Genomic DNA, 15,129 nt, shown 5'->3' with positions numbered 1-15,129 from the left:
AACAATGCTTCGGAAGGAAGTCGGAAGTGTTAAGAATTGGCAGCTCCATGTATTATTGTGTTCCGAATAACGTGTGATGCGGTATACAATTTCGTCACGGTATACTTCACAGTTTCTTCACTTATAAGCGTGATAGAAAACATCGTAGCATGCGTTTTCCCGAGTTTAAGAGACCGTGCTGCTGACTATCTTTAACACTTCCGACATCGCACCAAAGGATTCCGCGTTCACCGCTATCAAAACTTATCGTTTGAGTACTTTGGACCAATCTTAATGTCAAAGCATATCTCAAAATTCGGTTGACGGCATGTCTGAGAAATTTGCCCTGTAGGGAATACTGTGTACACCCATTGAACATTAACGAAATATGCATTTTTAGATTGCGTATGCCTGAATTCCTTTACGCTGATAAGGACCACCATCCACAGTTTCTTCAAATCGAAATAGGGCCTCTTGAAATTAGGCTTTTTTTTTGCGATTTCGGACAGCCTTAGCTCTGAAACTATGCACTTTTGCCCACATGTCCATATGAACATTTTCTCTTATTTTGATGTAAGGAATCACCTCTTACAGTTTGTCGGTAAAGTTCATTAATACCCTGTTAATAAACTAGACCGACAAAGTGAAACAGATGATTCCTCCCATCAAAATAAGGAAAAAGTTCATATGGACCCATGGTCAAAAGTGCATAGTTTCAGAGCTAGTACTGTCCGAAGTCGTTGGAAAATGAACTTTTGGGGCCGAATATCTCCAAACCTATTAGGAATGAGGGGTCCTGGATATTCCGTTGATCTGTGTGCTTAAGGAGACACACATTAATAATATGTAATGATTTTGGAAGTATTGATCCAATGAGGATATGCGAGAAAATAGGAGAATTTCCCGCAAAAAAAAAAAAAAGAAAAAAGAAGAAGAACAATAGATACAATGTTCTTCACCATAAACTTACTTGACTGTAGATCTACAGTGAAATCCCTTGCTATATAAGTGCACGCTAACACTGAGTTACCATTTACCTCTTCCTCTCTCCCACATAACGAACAACAGTTTATTTACAACGTATTGGAGCTGATGACATATAAAAGATACAATACTGGTTATATAACAAAAAGAGAGAAAAGTAGTGTTAAGAAGATAGATATCTCGAGGAGAGTTAGTAACTTATCCTTTGAGATTTGTTTGAAACAAATTAACATTCCACAGTGTTGCCCCTTACGCTAAAGGAGGCAGATGAAAGTATGTTATACAGTCACGCACATTAATAAATGGAGGCTGAAGCCATTATTTCTTATGGCTCCAACCTCCACTTATTAATGTTCGTGACTGTACAATGGGAAACCCATGGACATTTCTATTATGCTGCCAATATGTCTTGAGCCGTGGCAAAAATGCGAACTAAAGCTGACACCCCGACACACCCACTCGTTGAGCCAATAAGGGTTCAGCAGCTGCTAAGCGAGAGAGCCTTAGCGAAAGAGAGTGGAATTCTTCAGCCGATTGCAGCGCTGGACAAGGAAGACTAGGTGTCAAGTCAATGTGGTATATATATAGAAAGACGCCTGCCCATTGCGAAGACCAACATGGAAAGTTTCTTGGGCTTGTGAGTCACGTGTGGTTAGTAATAGTAAATACGACATTTTATAGCCAGATAGTAAAAATGGTGAGAATGTCTTTGACGGATCAGGAGCACACGGACATGTCTGGAAATAATCTACACTGAAAGTAACCCCCCTCCCTCTTCTCTCTTTGATGTAAAACATACGAGATTATCTCAGGGATAGTGAAAACAAATTGCAGGTTAATTGAAAACCCGATTTTTAAAATAAATCTTCTCGGGCTACCAGCCAGGTGAAGTTATTGACATGCGATGTTACCTATAACATTCCAATCCCTAAAAATGAATATGATGTGTGCACTCGAAATGCCGGATGTTAATTTGTTTTAAACAGATCTGAAAGGATAAGATACTAACTCTTCTCGGAATATCCACATTCTTAACACAACCTTTCCCTCTTTTTGTCACATAACCAGTATTGTAGCCCTTATATATCATCAGCTCCATTACGTTGTAAATAATCTGTTGTTCGCTACGTGGGAAGGGGTGAAGAACACAAGTGAATTCGTGGTAAAAAAAAAAAACGTTGTATCTATTGTTCTTCTTTCCGTCTTTTTTTCCGCAAAAAGGAAGATTCTCCCATTTTCTCGCAAATCCTCATTGGATCAATTCTTTCAAAATCATTACATATTATTAATATCTGTCTTCTTAAGCACAAATATCATGACTGTCTGTCATGAACCTGGAGATGTAATAATTTTACTTAATTTCCTTTTATCCACTAAATTCAGTCCTAACTGTAGTTATGTAACCACGCACAACACACCAAAAATCCTTCGCCATTTTGATTTTGTTCAAAATATTGATGGTCTTTCAACAACGTTTTGTTACTTGATGGTACGTTGTTCTATCTGTCATGAATCAGACCCATCTGTCCTAACGGAATATCTTGTACCCCCCCCACTTCCGGTGTGGGACTTCCTTGCTCATAGAGAAGATTACAACTCTAAGACAGTAACATGCCGCCGCAGCTCAATAGCTAATAGGTTTGGGGATATTCACCCCCAAAGTGCATTTTCTCATGGGTTTGGACAGTCCTAGCTCTGAAACACTGCAGTTTTGACCATTGATCCATATGAACTTATTTTCCTTATTTTGATGCAACGAATCACCTGTTTCAGTTTGTCGGTCTAGTTCATTAATAGTGCAGTAATGAAGCTCAAATTTTAATGAAGAAAGGAACCAATTAGTAACAAGCTGAAAATTGATACAGATGTTGGGATGATGTTCTAAACAACATACTAAAATCCCAGGTGACCTTCGCCGTCATATTGCTTTTTGCTTTATCTTTATCCTTCAATTCGAAACTTCGCACAGCACATTTCACAGCATTTCACATATAACATATCCTAAATCTATTCACAACTTCAAAACAGTTGTAGGCTTTGAAAAAATAACCTTACCATTGGGTTTCTCTTCGAACGAGGATGTTGTTTAATATGTCACACGACCATGTTGCCATTTAAAATAAACAAGTTGATTCCAAGATGGCGTTCACCAAGATGACGGAGAACAACCTTAAACACGTCATAATGTTTTTCCCTTACAGCGCCATTGATCCGAATTGGGTTCGGATCGACTGCACTTACAGTTTCTCAAATATTTAGTCCGGTCCAGATTTTGTATATCACTTAACAAAATATTATCTTTCAATTATTTCGGACATTTGTACATTTTCCAATATGACGAACGAAGAAGTTGTGGGATTTTAGTATGCCATTTAAATAATCTTTATCAATATCTATGTCAAATTTTAACTTGTTAATAATTACATCCTAAGTTCAATAAAATTTTAAATCAGTTTGACGGTAGTTTTCGGAATTTTAGAATTTAGAGCTAAATATTTGTAAAAAATGCGTTTTATGAAAAATTGTTTCTCTTTTAAAAATATTGTGTTGTCTATGTTCTATAAAACGATACTAATATTATCTCTTTATGTTCAACCATAACGAAGATATTGCTATTTTTATCTGGGTATTATTCATTTGACATTTCCAGCGGCCATTTTCCAATATGACTGCGAAGGTCACCTGGGATTTCAGGGGACTTTTAGTATGTTGTTTAGAACATCATTCCCAACATCTGTACCAATTTTCAGCTTGTTACTAATTTGTTCCTTACTTTTTGCTAATTTGACTGCACTATAACACCCTGTATATACTTCAGTCTATTTTCTCGAGGATTACACATAGAGATTTATACCCATATCTCCCATATATGTATATCACCCATTTCGAAGCTTATTGTAATTTATTGATTAATATATATTTCAACATCGGATATATTTTCCCGTTAAATGCTTGTTAATATTGTAGAATATATGTATATACTGTATATGCACGAATAATATATATATTATATATATATGCATGAATCCGCCTGGAACCACAATATCATAATATTATAACAGAACCGTAGATTTTACATTTAGTATCACATCCGTGTTTGCTTGTGTAATCGCAGAACGTGTGTTTCCATAGAAACCAATTCACTACATAACAAGCATTACATGTATCTCAATTTAACAGGAGAACTGTTGCAACTCAAGGTGACGGAATTCAGTAGCTAAATGACAGGATATTGACTTATTACGGGAAATTCAGAATGCCCGTTAGGGAACAGTTGGGAGCAGGTCGTAATCTGAGTAGAACTAATTGTTATATTAGCTTACGGGGAGTACTAGGAGCTATCCAGAATCGAGTTACAAAAAGGGTTTGTTCTGGGTAGTCAAGTTTATGATAAAGATGCAAGACTAAGACCGTTCTCTCAAAGTTCACGCAAATCTTGATATACAATATTATTAAAGTTTGATGGAAAATAGATTTGTCCAAAGATGAGTCTTGTTCCAATCAATAGAAATTATTCAGCTGAGCAATCTTCACGGGTATAAAAGCTGATGCGCAGTTTTCGAGAAAATGTACATCTTAAAAATTGATTATATACATGAACCATATAAATTACTGAGATGAAATTGATGCTGAAATATATTTACATTAAACTCTTCATTACGATGCTAGCAAGACGAAAGGACATAGTATGCCTTACGCTTTAAGCACCATGCGCATATATCTTATGCTCACTACTTCTATTAGTGGGAGCCAAGTGAAATAAAATTTTTAAGTTTTACGTCCCACGGATATGCCGGTTAGGCTAAAGAAGACGGTGATGATGAGTAATGAATGAAATGGTGGAATGAAGAAAGTGGGAGGAAACGGAAGAACCCCGAGAAAACCCACGCACACGGTGTTTGTCCACCACAAAGTTCACTTGGCGGGGGGTAGGATCGAACCCGTGACCCCTAGCACCAGAGGTGGACGCTCTACCACTGAGCCACCGCGGCCCGGGAGCCAAGTGAATATACATGGGATTTGAAATCAGCGCTGCTTGTTTCTATTTCCTTGCATACAGAATGTTAATGGAGTTTGGCATACTAAAACTCCTTTATACAGGGTGTCTCAAAAGTCCCCCGACATAGGATAATTATGTTATTATCAAAGTTACAACAAAATATAAAAAGGGAATACTGTCTCCAAATATGATGTTTCCAATCTAAAGTGAAGGATTTAAAAAAAAAAAATCGGACGAGTCGTTTGGGCTGTACACTCTCTATGTGCCTAGTGTTAATTGAAAATGCAACGTTGCCATTTACCCACAACAAAACTGAATGAAGTTATTATTTGAAATTAGGACTGGCCACCGACATGTTAGCTTAAAAGACAGTAAACTTTATTCAGTTATGTTGTGGGTTCAGGTAATGTAAAATTGGGCACATAAAGAGTATACAGCCGAAACGGTTCGTCCAATTTAAAGAGTTCCTTCACTTTAGATTGAAAACATCATATTTGTGGATTGTTTCCCCTCTTACATTTTGTTGTAACTCTGATAATATAAGAGTTACCCTATGTCAGGGGACTTTTGAGACACCCTGTATATTTACCCTGTCTGTTTGTACGTGTGTGTGTGTGTGTGTGTGTGTGTATGTCTCAGTCCTTCCAGAGACAAAATAATCAAAAACTAATTGACGTATCACCCTTAATTTTGGCCAGGAAATAGGGGGGGGGGCGTCAAAACTTAGAAACGAAGTTTATTGATCAAGGCGATCCATCCACTGGAAGTGGGAGAATTGAGTTGAGTTGATTTTGGGTTTAACTTCCCTTTCAGCAGCGAGGCTACATGTGACGGGACCTACTAATTAACGTGGAATCGAACCACATGAGCTCCCGACGGAAATCGAACTCGGGTCTCCCACGCCAAAGGCGCGTACGCTAACCGTTTAGTGGAAGTGGCAGAAATCCAACAATTTACGATTTTAACGTTGATCACTAAAAAGCAAAAGCGCTAACACATAGCGAGAACCGGTTCCCAGTAATCGATTAAGTGTTTGAAGAATCTATTTCACCTAGAACGGTTCTACTAAAACCGGAAGTGATAGAAATCCAACACAACTTCCGGTTTCAATATTAATCTAATAGAGGAAAATGATGCTAGATAGCAAAGAGCGGATTTTTTGAATCGATTTAATGTTTACGATTGAACCTTAAGAGTCTTCATCCCGGCGAAATTAAAATACCGCTATTTTTACAGTAATTATGTGATATCTTCAAATAGATAAAAGATAATTGAAATATGGAACAAGAGCGCCCTAGACAATATAATTTTGCGTGAGGTACAGTTATCACAAGTCACCTAGTGGCTTTCCGTTTTCAGCTGTTTAGAAACGCGAAAATAAATGCCGATTTTCAAAATGGCTCGAAATCGAAAGCAGATAAGTGAGTCGTGATAACGGTTTCTCATGTAAAATAATATTGTGTAGAGCCCTCTTGTTCCACATTTCGATTATCTTTGATCTATTTGAAGATATCACATAATTACTGTAAAATTAGCGGTATTTTAATTTTGCCGGGATGAAGACTCTTAACGATTTATTCAAACTGAAAGTGGAGGAACGTTGGCTCAGTGGAAGAGCGCCTTCATCTGGTGTGTAAGGGTCCTGATTTGATTCTCGGCCAAGTAAGTTTGTGATGGACGAAATCGTGTCCATGGATTTTCTCCTGGTAGTTATGCTTCCTCCCTTTTTCTCATTCCACCAGTTCTTCCATCATCAATCACTTGCTTTAATCATCGTCTCCCTTAGCCTAAAAAACATAATCGTGGGACGTTAAACTCGAATTTTTAATTTCATTTCATTTCCAAACCGGAAGTAACAGAAATCAACCACATCCTTTTTCAACTGTCATCGTTCTAGAGTTAAAACGGTAACAGATAGATAGAAGCAGTTTGCTGCACTCAATTAAGCGTACCAAGCAAATATTCCATTTCCACTCTAATCTTTCTACTAGAACCAAAAGTGATAGAAACCCGCTACCACCTTCGATTTTGATATTAACCCTTTCCCCTCGAATGCGAATAGTTTCTTATTATTCAACACGCAGAGACAAATGAATCAAAATCCAAGGGTTGCCCATATTGACTACAGAGAAAAAGTTGATCACTCAGCTGGCAGGCAATGTCCGAAATACACAACGCAAGCGAGGGAGGTCGTCGTCTACAGACACGGAAGAAAGACTGAATGGTGCACCACATTTTATATATTCCAATCCAAAATGCAATTCCAAAGGTAATCCAGTGTGCAGTGATAGAAAAGTAAAAGGTGGGAGGAAAGAGACTGCGTATTATTGTAATACGTGCTCCAGAAAACCTGGATTGTATCCAGGTGAATGAATCACACACAGCGCAAATATAGGTAACAGATATGTAAAAGGGCAGTTTATGCTTAATTTCTGATGTGTTTTTGAATAAAACAAAGGTATTGTCTATAATGTGGTTGTTTATTTGTATTGAAATGGTAGTAAGCAGAAATCACTGAAATTATCTCAAAATAAATCCGCGCAGTACAGCTTGCTCTATCAAAACAAATTCGAGGGGAAAGGGTTAAGTGTCGAAATATGACGTCATACTAACCACATTCTTTCACGGGATGTACACATGATGCTGCTACTTGTTTCAGATCTGTATTGAGTAGGGATTCTTTCCCTTTAGAACATTGTTTATAGCAAAATAAAACTATTTGATAAGTTCTAGAAAAAGCGTTGATTTAACCCTACAGATCTTAAATAGGCCTAGATTGTTCTTGCTTCATCTTAACATCTTATCAGAAAATCCATTCTCTCTCTCCATTCATATATATATATATCCTATTCATTTATCTTCAGAGAAGTTCTTGTTGAATCTGGAGCTTCCAGTCTTTATAAAACATTTCTGAACTTTCGACGAAGAATAAAAAAGAATCGTCTTTAGTCTTGGAGTAAGAATGGCTTCTATTTGATCGGAATTCTGATAGTGAAAAAGTTAATGGTTTCTGTGATTCAAATAATTGGAACGGCGTGTCGTAGGAAGAGGTGTCTTGATCCAGGCACAATCCCCAAAGGATTAGCCCTCGGTCTGAGCTCTCGCTGCTAACCAATTATCTTCTCTGCAAGAACTCCGGATACTCCACTGCCAACGAGAGACCAAGAACACACACTGCTTTCGACGAATAAGACAAAAAACATTCCAAATGAATGCCAGAGAAATTAAACCATATATTTCTCACCATGGAACATACTAACTATACTAACTTCTTTAAGGCTTAAGGAGAAAATGGCTATGTAGCGGTGTAGCGCTAAGATCTGGTATAAAAGATTAAAGGTTCGAGCCCACTACATTACTTTTAGTGAACAAAATCGTGTACTATTTTTTTGACATTTTTGTAGCACTTCCGTATTTTTGTATCATCTTTTCTTACATTTACGTTCACCTGAAATCAGCGTTTTCTTTCGCAGATCGCAACGGTACGGTATGCAGTACAGATAAGACTGTTCTGAAGTTCTAAGAGAAGATTTGCGATTTCTCAAACTCTTACAAAAGTCTTTAGTTACAGAAGTCTGATAGAAGGAGTTGAAACATATTTGCTCAAGATTTTAGATTTGAGTATTGTTTGGAAAATCGTGAGTTGACATTTGAAAATCAAAATTTGAAAGTTCGAAGAGATTCAGTCAGTGATTTTCTCGAACACCTTCAAGAAAATGAAGTCCTGAAGATGTTAATTCTCTCAATCACATACTGGATTCAATTTGCCACATCTTAGAGTGAACATGAATGGTTCTCTCAGGTGAGTCTTTGAATGACTTTATTTATGTCTTTCACTAAAATACAATGACATCCTTCAGTTTAACGTCCCACGATTATGTCTATTAAGCTAAGAGAAAGGATCATTAAAACAAGTGAATAATGATGGAACAATTAGTAAAATAAAAATGGAAATGTTCCATCAATTAGTGAAATGGAAATTCACCATCTATTAGTGAAATGGAAATGTTCCATCAATTAGTGAAATGGAAATGATGGAACAATTAGTGAAATGGAAATGGAAATGTGGCAGGAAACGGGAGTACTACGAGGAAACCCATGGACAGGAAGTTGTCCACCACAAACTAACTTGAATAAGGATCAAACCAGAGACCCCACGCACCAAAGATAATCTCTCCACCACTAAGACACCATGCCACTTATTTATGTCTTCTCTGCTTATACGGACAACTAGGAATAATTTCAGGGGCTGGTCCGAAGAGGAAATTTTTCACTCAAAGCTACGAAACTTCGCCCCGGGCTATATCTCTGATAGTGTTCCGTGTAGGATACCAGAATCTCTGCAGTATTATTTCAACTCGTGTGTATTGAAAGTCCCCCCAGGTGAATTATTCTGAATTAATCACTGAAAACATCCCATGCAGGCACTGTTGTTCATCAAGATAGGACAACCTTTCACCCAATTTAACCCTAAAAATGACTTGAGGTTGACACTCCGCGGTTGGTACCAAAAGAAAGAAAGAATCTAGAGACAATGAGGACATATCAGAGTGTGGAAGTTGATGTTATATTAAATTCATGCTGTGCACTGGCACCTTTTGTTCTCTCTCCAAAAAATTTTAAAAAAAACGTTTACAGTTATCGTCTTCCTCTTAGAATATAACTAGGCTGTCGTTAGCTATTCGTTAGCATTCTTGTATGTACGTTACCACTGTTTTATACAGACATAACACATTTATCATTAAAGTTACTATATTTTTAGAGCGTGAAATCGAGACTTAAATCCGATGCCTGCAAAAAGATTTGAACTAAAAACCTGGAAATTTGAAAATTTGCAGTATAATCATAGATATTCACTTTTTTTTAAAAAAAAGTATCAGAACTAGATAATATGTCAACGCTCACCAAAGGTGAGAGACAGGGAGTAGATTTTTCCTATTACAATTATATTAATTTATTTTGGAGAAAACTGGGACGTTTTAGCTTTGAACTACTTATTACGGACCAGATTATGTAAATCCAGAACTTTTCAAGATAAATCGGGACGTTGGGGCAGTGCCGTGCTGTTAAGGGGCGAGCGAGGTGTCTGCCCCGGGCCGAAGTAAGGGGGCGCAAAATTCGGGGGAGAAAGAAAAAAAAGAAATAAAGAAAAAAAGAGAAGAAAAACGTTATTCATGTTAGGAAAATGCATGTGCACATATATAAAATGGAAGGAAAAAGGTAATAAAAAGTACTCAAAATCTAGAAAAGACAGAGATTATTTTTGAAAATTTTCTTACACTTCGCGCCAACCATGGTGGCGCTTCGCAGATCGTGTATTTCACTCATACGTATGGGGGCGCCGTCGTAACTCTCACCCCGGGCACTGATTTTCCACGACACGGTACTGCGTTCAGTAGTACTATTTATTTGGTTTTCACATGTGTGGATTAGGGTTCGACTTCCATTATGTGTACAGAATTTTGAGACAGTATCATCACGAGGCAATTCGGATCTACGTGAATTAAAGGGTAGCAAACTTTTCTTTAGATTGCCAGAAATAAATAGGTCGATAACCAATATGTTGACAATATGTAACTCATATACACGTGCGTCATTTAATAAACATTCAATTTCATTTCTTACTACAGTGGTCTATAGTGTGAGGGGGTTTACCTTTATTCTTAATATTATATATTCTGATGACTTAACGAGTATCCTGATACTACCCTAATATTTGTCCTAATCAGTGTTTTAGTTCTGGCGCTACGCACGGGTATGTAGTACCATCACCTTGTTATATCTAACTATTTCTTAACTTTTGTCATAGAAGTCTGAAAAAAGCCATTGGAGTGTCTATTTGAAATACATGATACTGACTGTCTTGATAAGCTAAGATTTTTATGTCCCACATATTAACCAAAAAGTCTTGGGCTGAAACTTGATGAAGTCAAAACTTAGGGTTCAATTGGAATAGCATCCAGTGAATGTTAAATGGTTTTCTCTTAGATAAGTCTCTTAAAATCTTTAAGTTCAATGTACCACCATTATGCACTTTAGGCTAAGGAAAACAGATGATTAAAACAAGTGAATAACGATGGAAGAATCGGTGGAATGAGAATGTGGGAGAAAACGAGAGTGCCCTTAGAAATCTCACGGATACGATTCTGTCCACCACAAACTTATTTTGCCGGGGATCGAACTAGGGACACCATGCACTTAAGGTAATCGCTCTACCACTGAACCAACTTGCTCTCCTTAGATGAGACTTTTAGTAAGTCAATATAGGTCACCTTTGTACGGACAACGTCTGAACCAAGGATGTTGTAAAATAGAGGATTTGCCCATACAACAAAATCTTGAAGCCATACGTCACAGTTTTGCCACACCTACCCTGCCCACTCCGCGCCACTAAGATTGTAATGTTTCGAGCCAACCATCATAGCGGGAAAGGGAGTAGCCAATCAGACGTGTCAGCTCAGACGATGTTCGGTTGTTTTTTTGGCTTCATTGAGTTCATAGGATGAAGATACGTATGGGCAGATCCTCTATTTTATAACATCCTTGATCTGAACCCTGTTATTAATCAAAAGAGTAGGTTCCCCTCCGTTTGCAGCTTTTTATCCTAAGAAAAGAAAGGAAAAGCACCCTTTGCAATTGTTACTTACCATTTTCAATATAATCAGGCTGTTAAGGCCATTGGTTAACACTTTTGTATGAACGTTACCTATGTTTTAGAGAGCTATAATTCATTTATACATCCTTTTAAGAGACCTAATCACTGGGAAATTAAAATAGCGCTAATTTTACAGTAATTATGTAATATCTTCAAATACATCGAAAAGTGCAACAAGAGCGCCCTAGAAAATATTTTGGGTGAGGTACCGTTATCACAAGTAACCTAGTAGCTTTTCGTTTGCAGCCATGTAGAAACGCGAAAATAAATGCCGATTTTCAAAATGGCTGGAAATCGAAAGCAGATAATTGAGTCCTGATAATGTTATCTCATTTAAAATAATATTTTCTAGGGCGCTCTTGTTCCACTTTTCGATTATCTTTTATCTACCTGAAGATATCACATAATTACTGTAAAATTAGCGGTATTTTAATTTCACAGTGATGAGACTCTGTTTGTAAGAAAATATAATTCTCTGGAAATAGCTATAGAAGTAGTGTTTACATTGTCAGTTGTTTCCACAGAACTAACGTCAGACGTAAAACACTTTTAAAGCAAGTTGCGGGATCGTACATGGAGAATTAAATTTTACACCGCTCCCACTTTTATATAATATTATACGACGCTCATTGTTCAAACACTCCGCTAAATATTTATAATTATAACCACTACTAAATAAGATTACAATGACCTTAATTCATCATTTAATAAAATTCCGAAGAACGCCCACAATCATAGTTATTTTGATTAACGTTAGTACCCAAAGCACTAGCGCTTTCCATGATTATTTAATATCTATAGATATTTCCACTATAATAGGCAAGTGACAAACACTTTCCTTCAGTAAATGGCAATTAGAAAAACCGTATGTTCTGGTCGTCTTGAGAAAACAAAATATTGTTCCGATTTTTTTTTAAAAAAAACAATATTTTGTCATAGATTTTTTGACATTATCATAATTACAATCCCTGTAATATAATTATAGGTTCATTATATAACACAACTTTATTAAACGTCTTCAAATTTAAAACAAACATTGTTTCGTTTCAGACTTTCCTTTGCTACTATTTTTTACTGTGGAGTTAATAATTTATTCGAAGACAAACATTTTCTGCATTTTTAGGTGTTCCACCTTCAGTTGTTAAAATTATGGTTAGTCTATTAGTGGCAAATAAAAGACCTTAATATTTTAAAATGTCTCTCGTCAACAATATTTAATATCTATCAAGCAGAGATGGTGAAAAAGAGCTTACATAATGAAAACGGCTTTTTAGTACGAGGTAGAATGATTAGGTATGTACGGTTTGCAGATGATATGCCGCTTGTTGCAGAATCTGAAGAGGAAATCAATAACATGTTAGAAAACTTGAGGAAGGGCTGTGAAGAATATTAGATGAAAATAAATGTTAGAAAGACAAAATCCATGGTGATTGGAACGAAGCGGTCGGTGTCAAATATAGATGTTGGAGGGGAGAAAATAGAACAACAGGTGACTAGTTCTGGTACCTGGATAGTATTATTAGTAATGATATGAAGTGGGAACGTGAAATAAAAGCAAGGATGACAGTGGTGAAAGAAGCCTTTAGGATGAAGAAAATACTATTTTTGGGGACCTAGAGAAAAAGGCTCATAAAGTTCTTCATGTGGAGTATTGTACTGTATGGGTCAGAAATATGGACATTACTCAAAAATGATAAGAAAGGACTTGAAGCTTTCGAAATGAGGGTGTGGAGAAGAACGGAGAGAAATAGCTGGGTAGAGCGGAAAACGAATGAGAGGGTTTGGTAATGGTAGGGGAGAAAATAACAATTTTAGATCTTATTAAGAAGGAGAAGAGAAACTGGTTGGGACATTGGCTAAGAAGGAACCGAAGGACGTGCTAGAGGGTATGGTGGCAGGAAAGAGAGGGAGAGACCGAAGGAGACTACAATTAATGGACGATATTAAAACAGAAAAATTGTACGTGAAGACGCAGAGGTTAGAGGAAGACTCTAGAGTAAGGAAGCTTCTCAGCTTCGGGAAGTGACCTGCCAATAACGGCAGCACACCTATGATGATGATAATGATCTGTTCATGAGTTTCTAAAAAAAAGAAACTAACTTGTTGTTCTTTATATTATTGTCATCTACCTGCCCTCTATTATCAGGAACATCCAGATGCTCTATTGAATAAAATAATACAGAACACACACATTTTGAAAAACTAAAAGGTTTTAAAATCAATATTGTTGTGCATTGTCCCAAAACAAGTAAGCTTGTTACCACATATTATGCATCTTCTATGCTAGCCAGTTAGGCAGAATGTATTGCTGACGGTAATATATAAAAAAAAAAAAGTTCTTTGTTTTTATTCAGTAACTCTTTTATATATACACAATAATAGCATATTAGATTTTGTTGTTGGCTTTAGTGTTCATTATTTTGGAAAATAATAATAAAAAAACATATTTGAGAGACAGGGTACAATGACGAAGAAAGAACTTGGATCAACAAAGCAATCTATTGAAAAAAAAAACAATAATAGATATGTTATTTATCTATTATGTTCAGGAGATGTACTTCCTAATAACTATTTTTGTATATATTATTAGAACATCCACGATACACGTTGTTTCTGTATGAGTAAAAAATCAGATACGAAAGAGATGAGAATGTACGTAGCTAAAAATTTTTTGCATTATAAAAAAAAAATGTCATTCGAAAAATACAACAATCTCTGAGAGAACACTTGCTTGTAAAAGGCCTATCCAGTTTGTTATAAGCACCAGACTGTAGAGATCTACACGGACCGGAATTTTTAGCTCGAGTCCAGCCCGGCTCTTGAATTTATAATGTGAAGTCCGACCCGAATCCGGAATATATTTTAGCCTTTAGACCAGAGCCTAGCCCGAGCTCGTGTGGTAATCAAATGAGCCCCAATTACAGAAACTGAATAAACTCAAAATTATATTTTTATTTATAATCATTAGAGGTTTAATTTTGAATTTTAAAAGCTTATATGATTCAGAGAGAATAACGAAATGAAGGTTATCGTTTACGTTTACTAACTATATGAATTATCTAAAGAAAATGGTCATTTATATATATTCCGTTTCCCTTAGCCTCAGTGCATAATTGTGGGACGTTTAAACTAAATATTTCAGTTCATTTCCTTTATATAAATTCTCATGAAATAAAAACACGAATACTCCAAATACTTAAAACAAAATGTCAATGTGTATAAATTCTTATGCAATGGGATGTATACTGGACTCACTCTGATAGTACTCAAAACAGTCATTGTCGATTGCTGTGAAGAAAAAGAATGGAATACACATTTTGGCTGCTCAAACTTTTACTCAAAATAAGTTTATTTCTGTTTCTTTTAGCTTTCTTCTTCACTACACAGTTAGCTTTACTCTCAATCAGGCACGTAGCCAGGATTTCGTAATATGGGGGTCCGTGACGAAATATTCCGGTTATCACGCCAAGGTCTCGATCATTCTGAACTATTTTACTGTAAACATATATTG

Source organism: Thermobia domestica, chromosome 14 (assembly GCF_964235325.1).
Source record: "Thermobia domestica chromosome 14, izTheDome1.hap1.1, whole genome shotgun sequence".
NCBI classification, from domain to species: Eukaryota; Metazoa; Arthropoda; class Insecta; order Zygentoma; family Lepismatidae; genus Thermobia; species Thermobia domestica.
The sequence above is the reverse complement of the archived record's forward strand: the minus strand, read 5'-3'. Positions refer to the sequence as shown.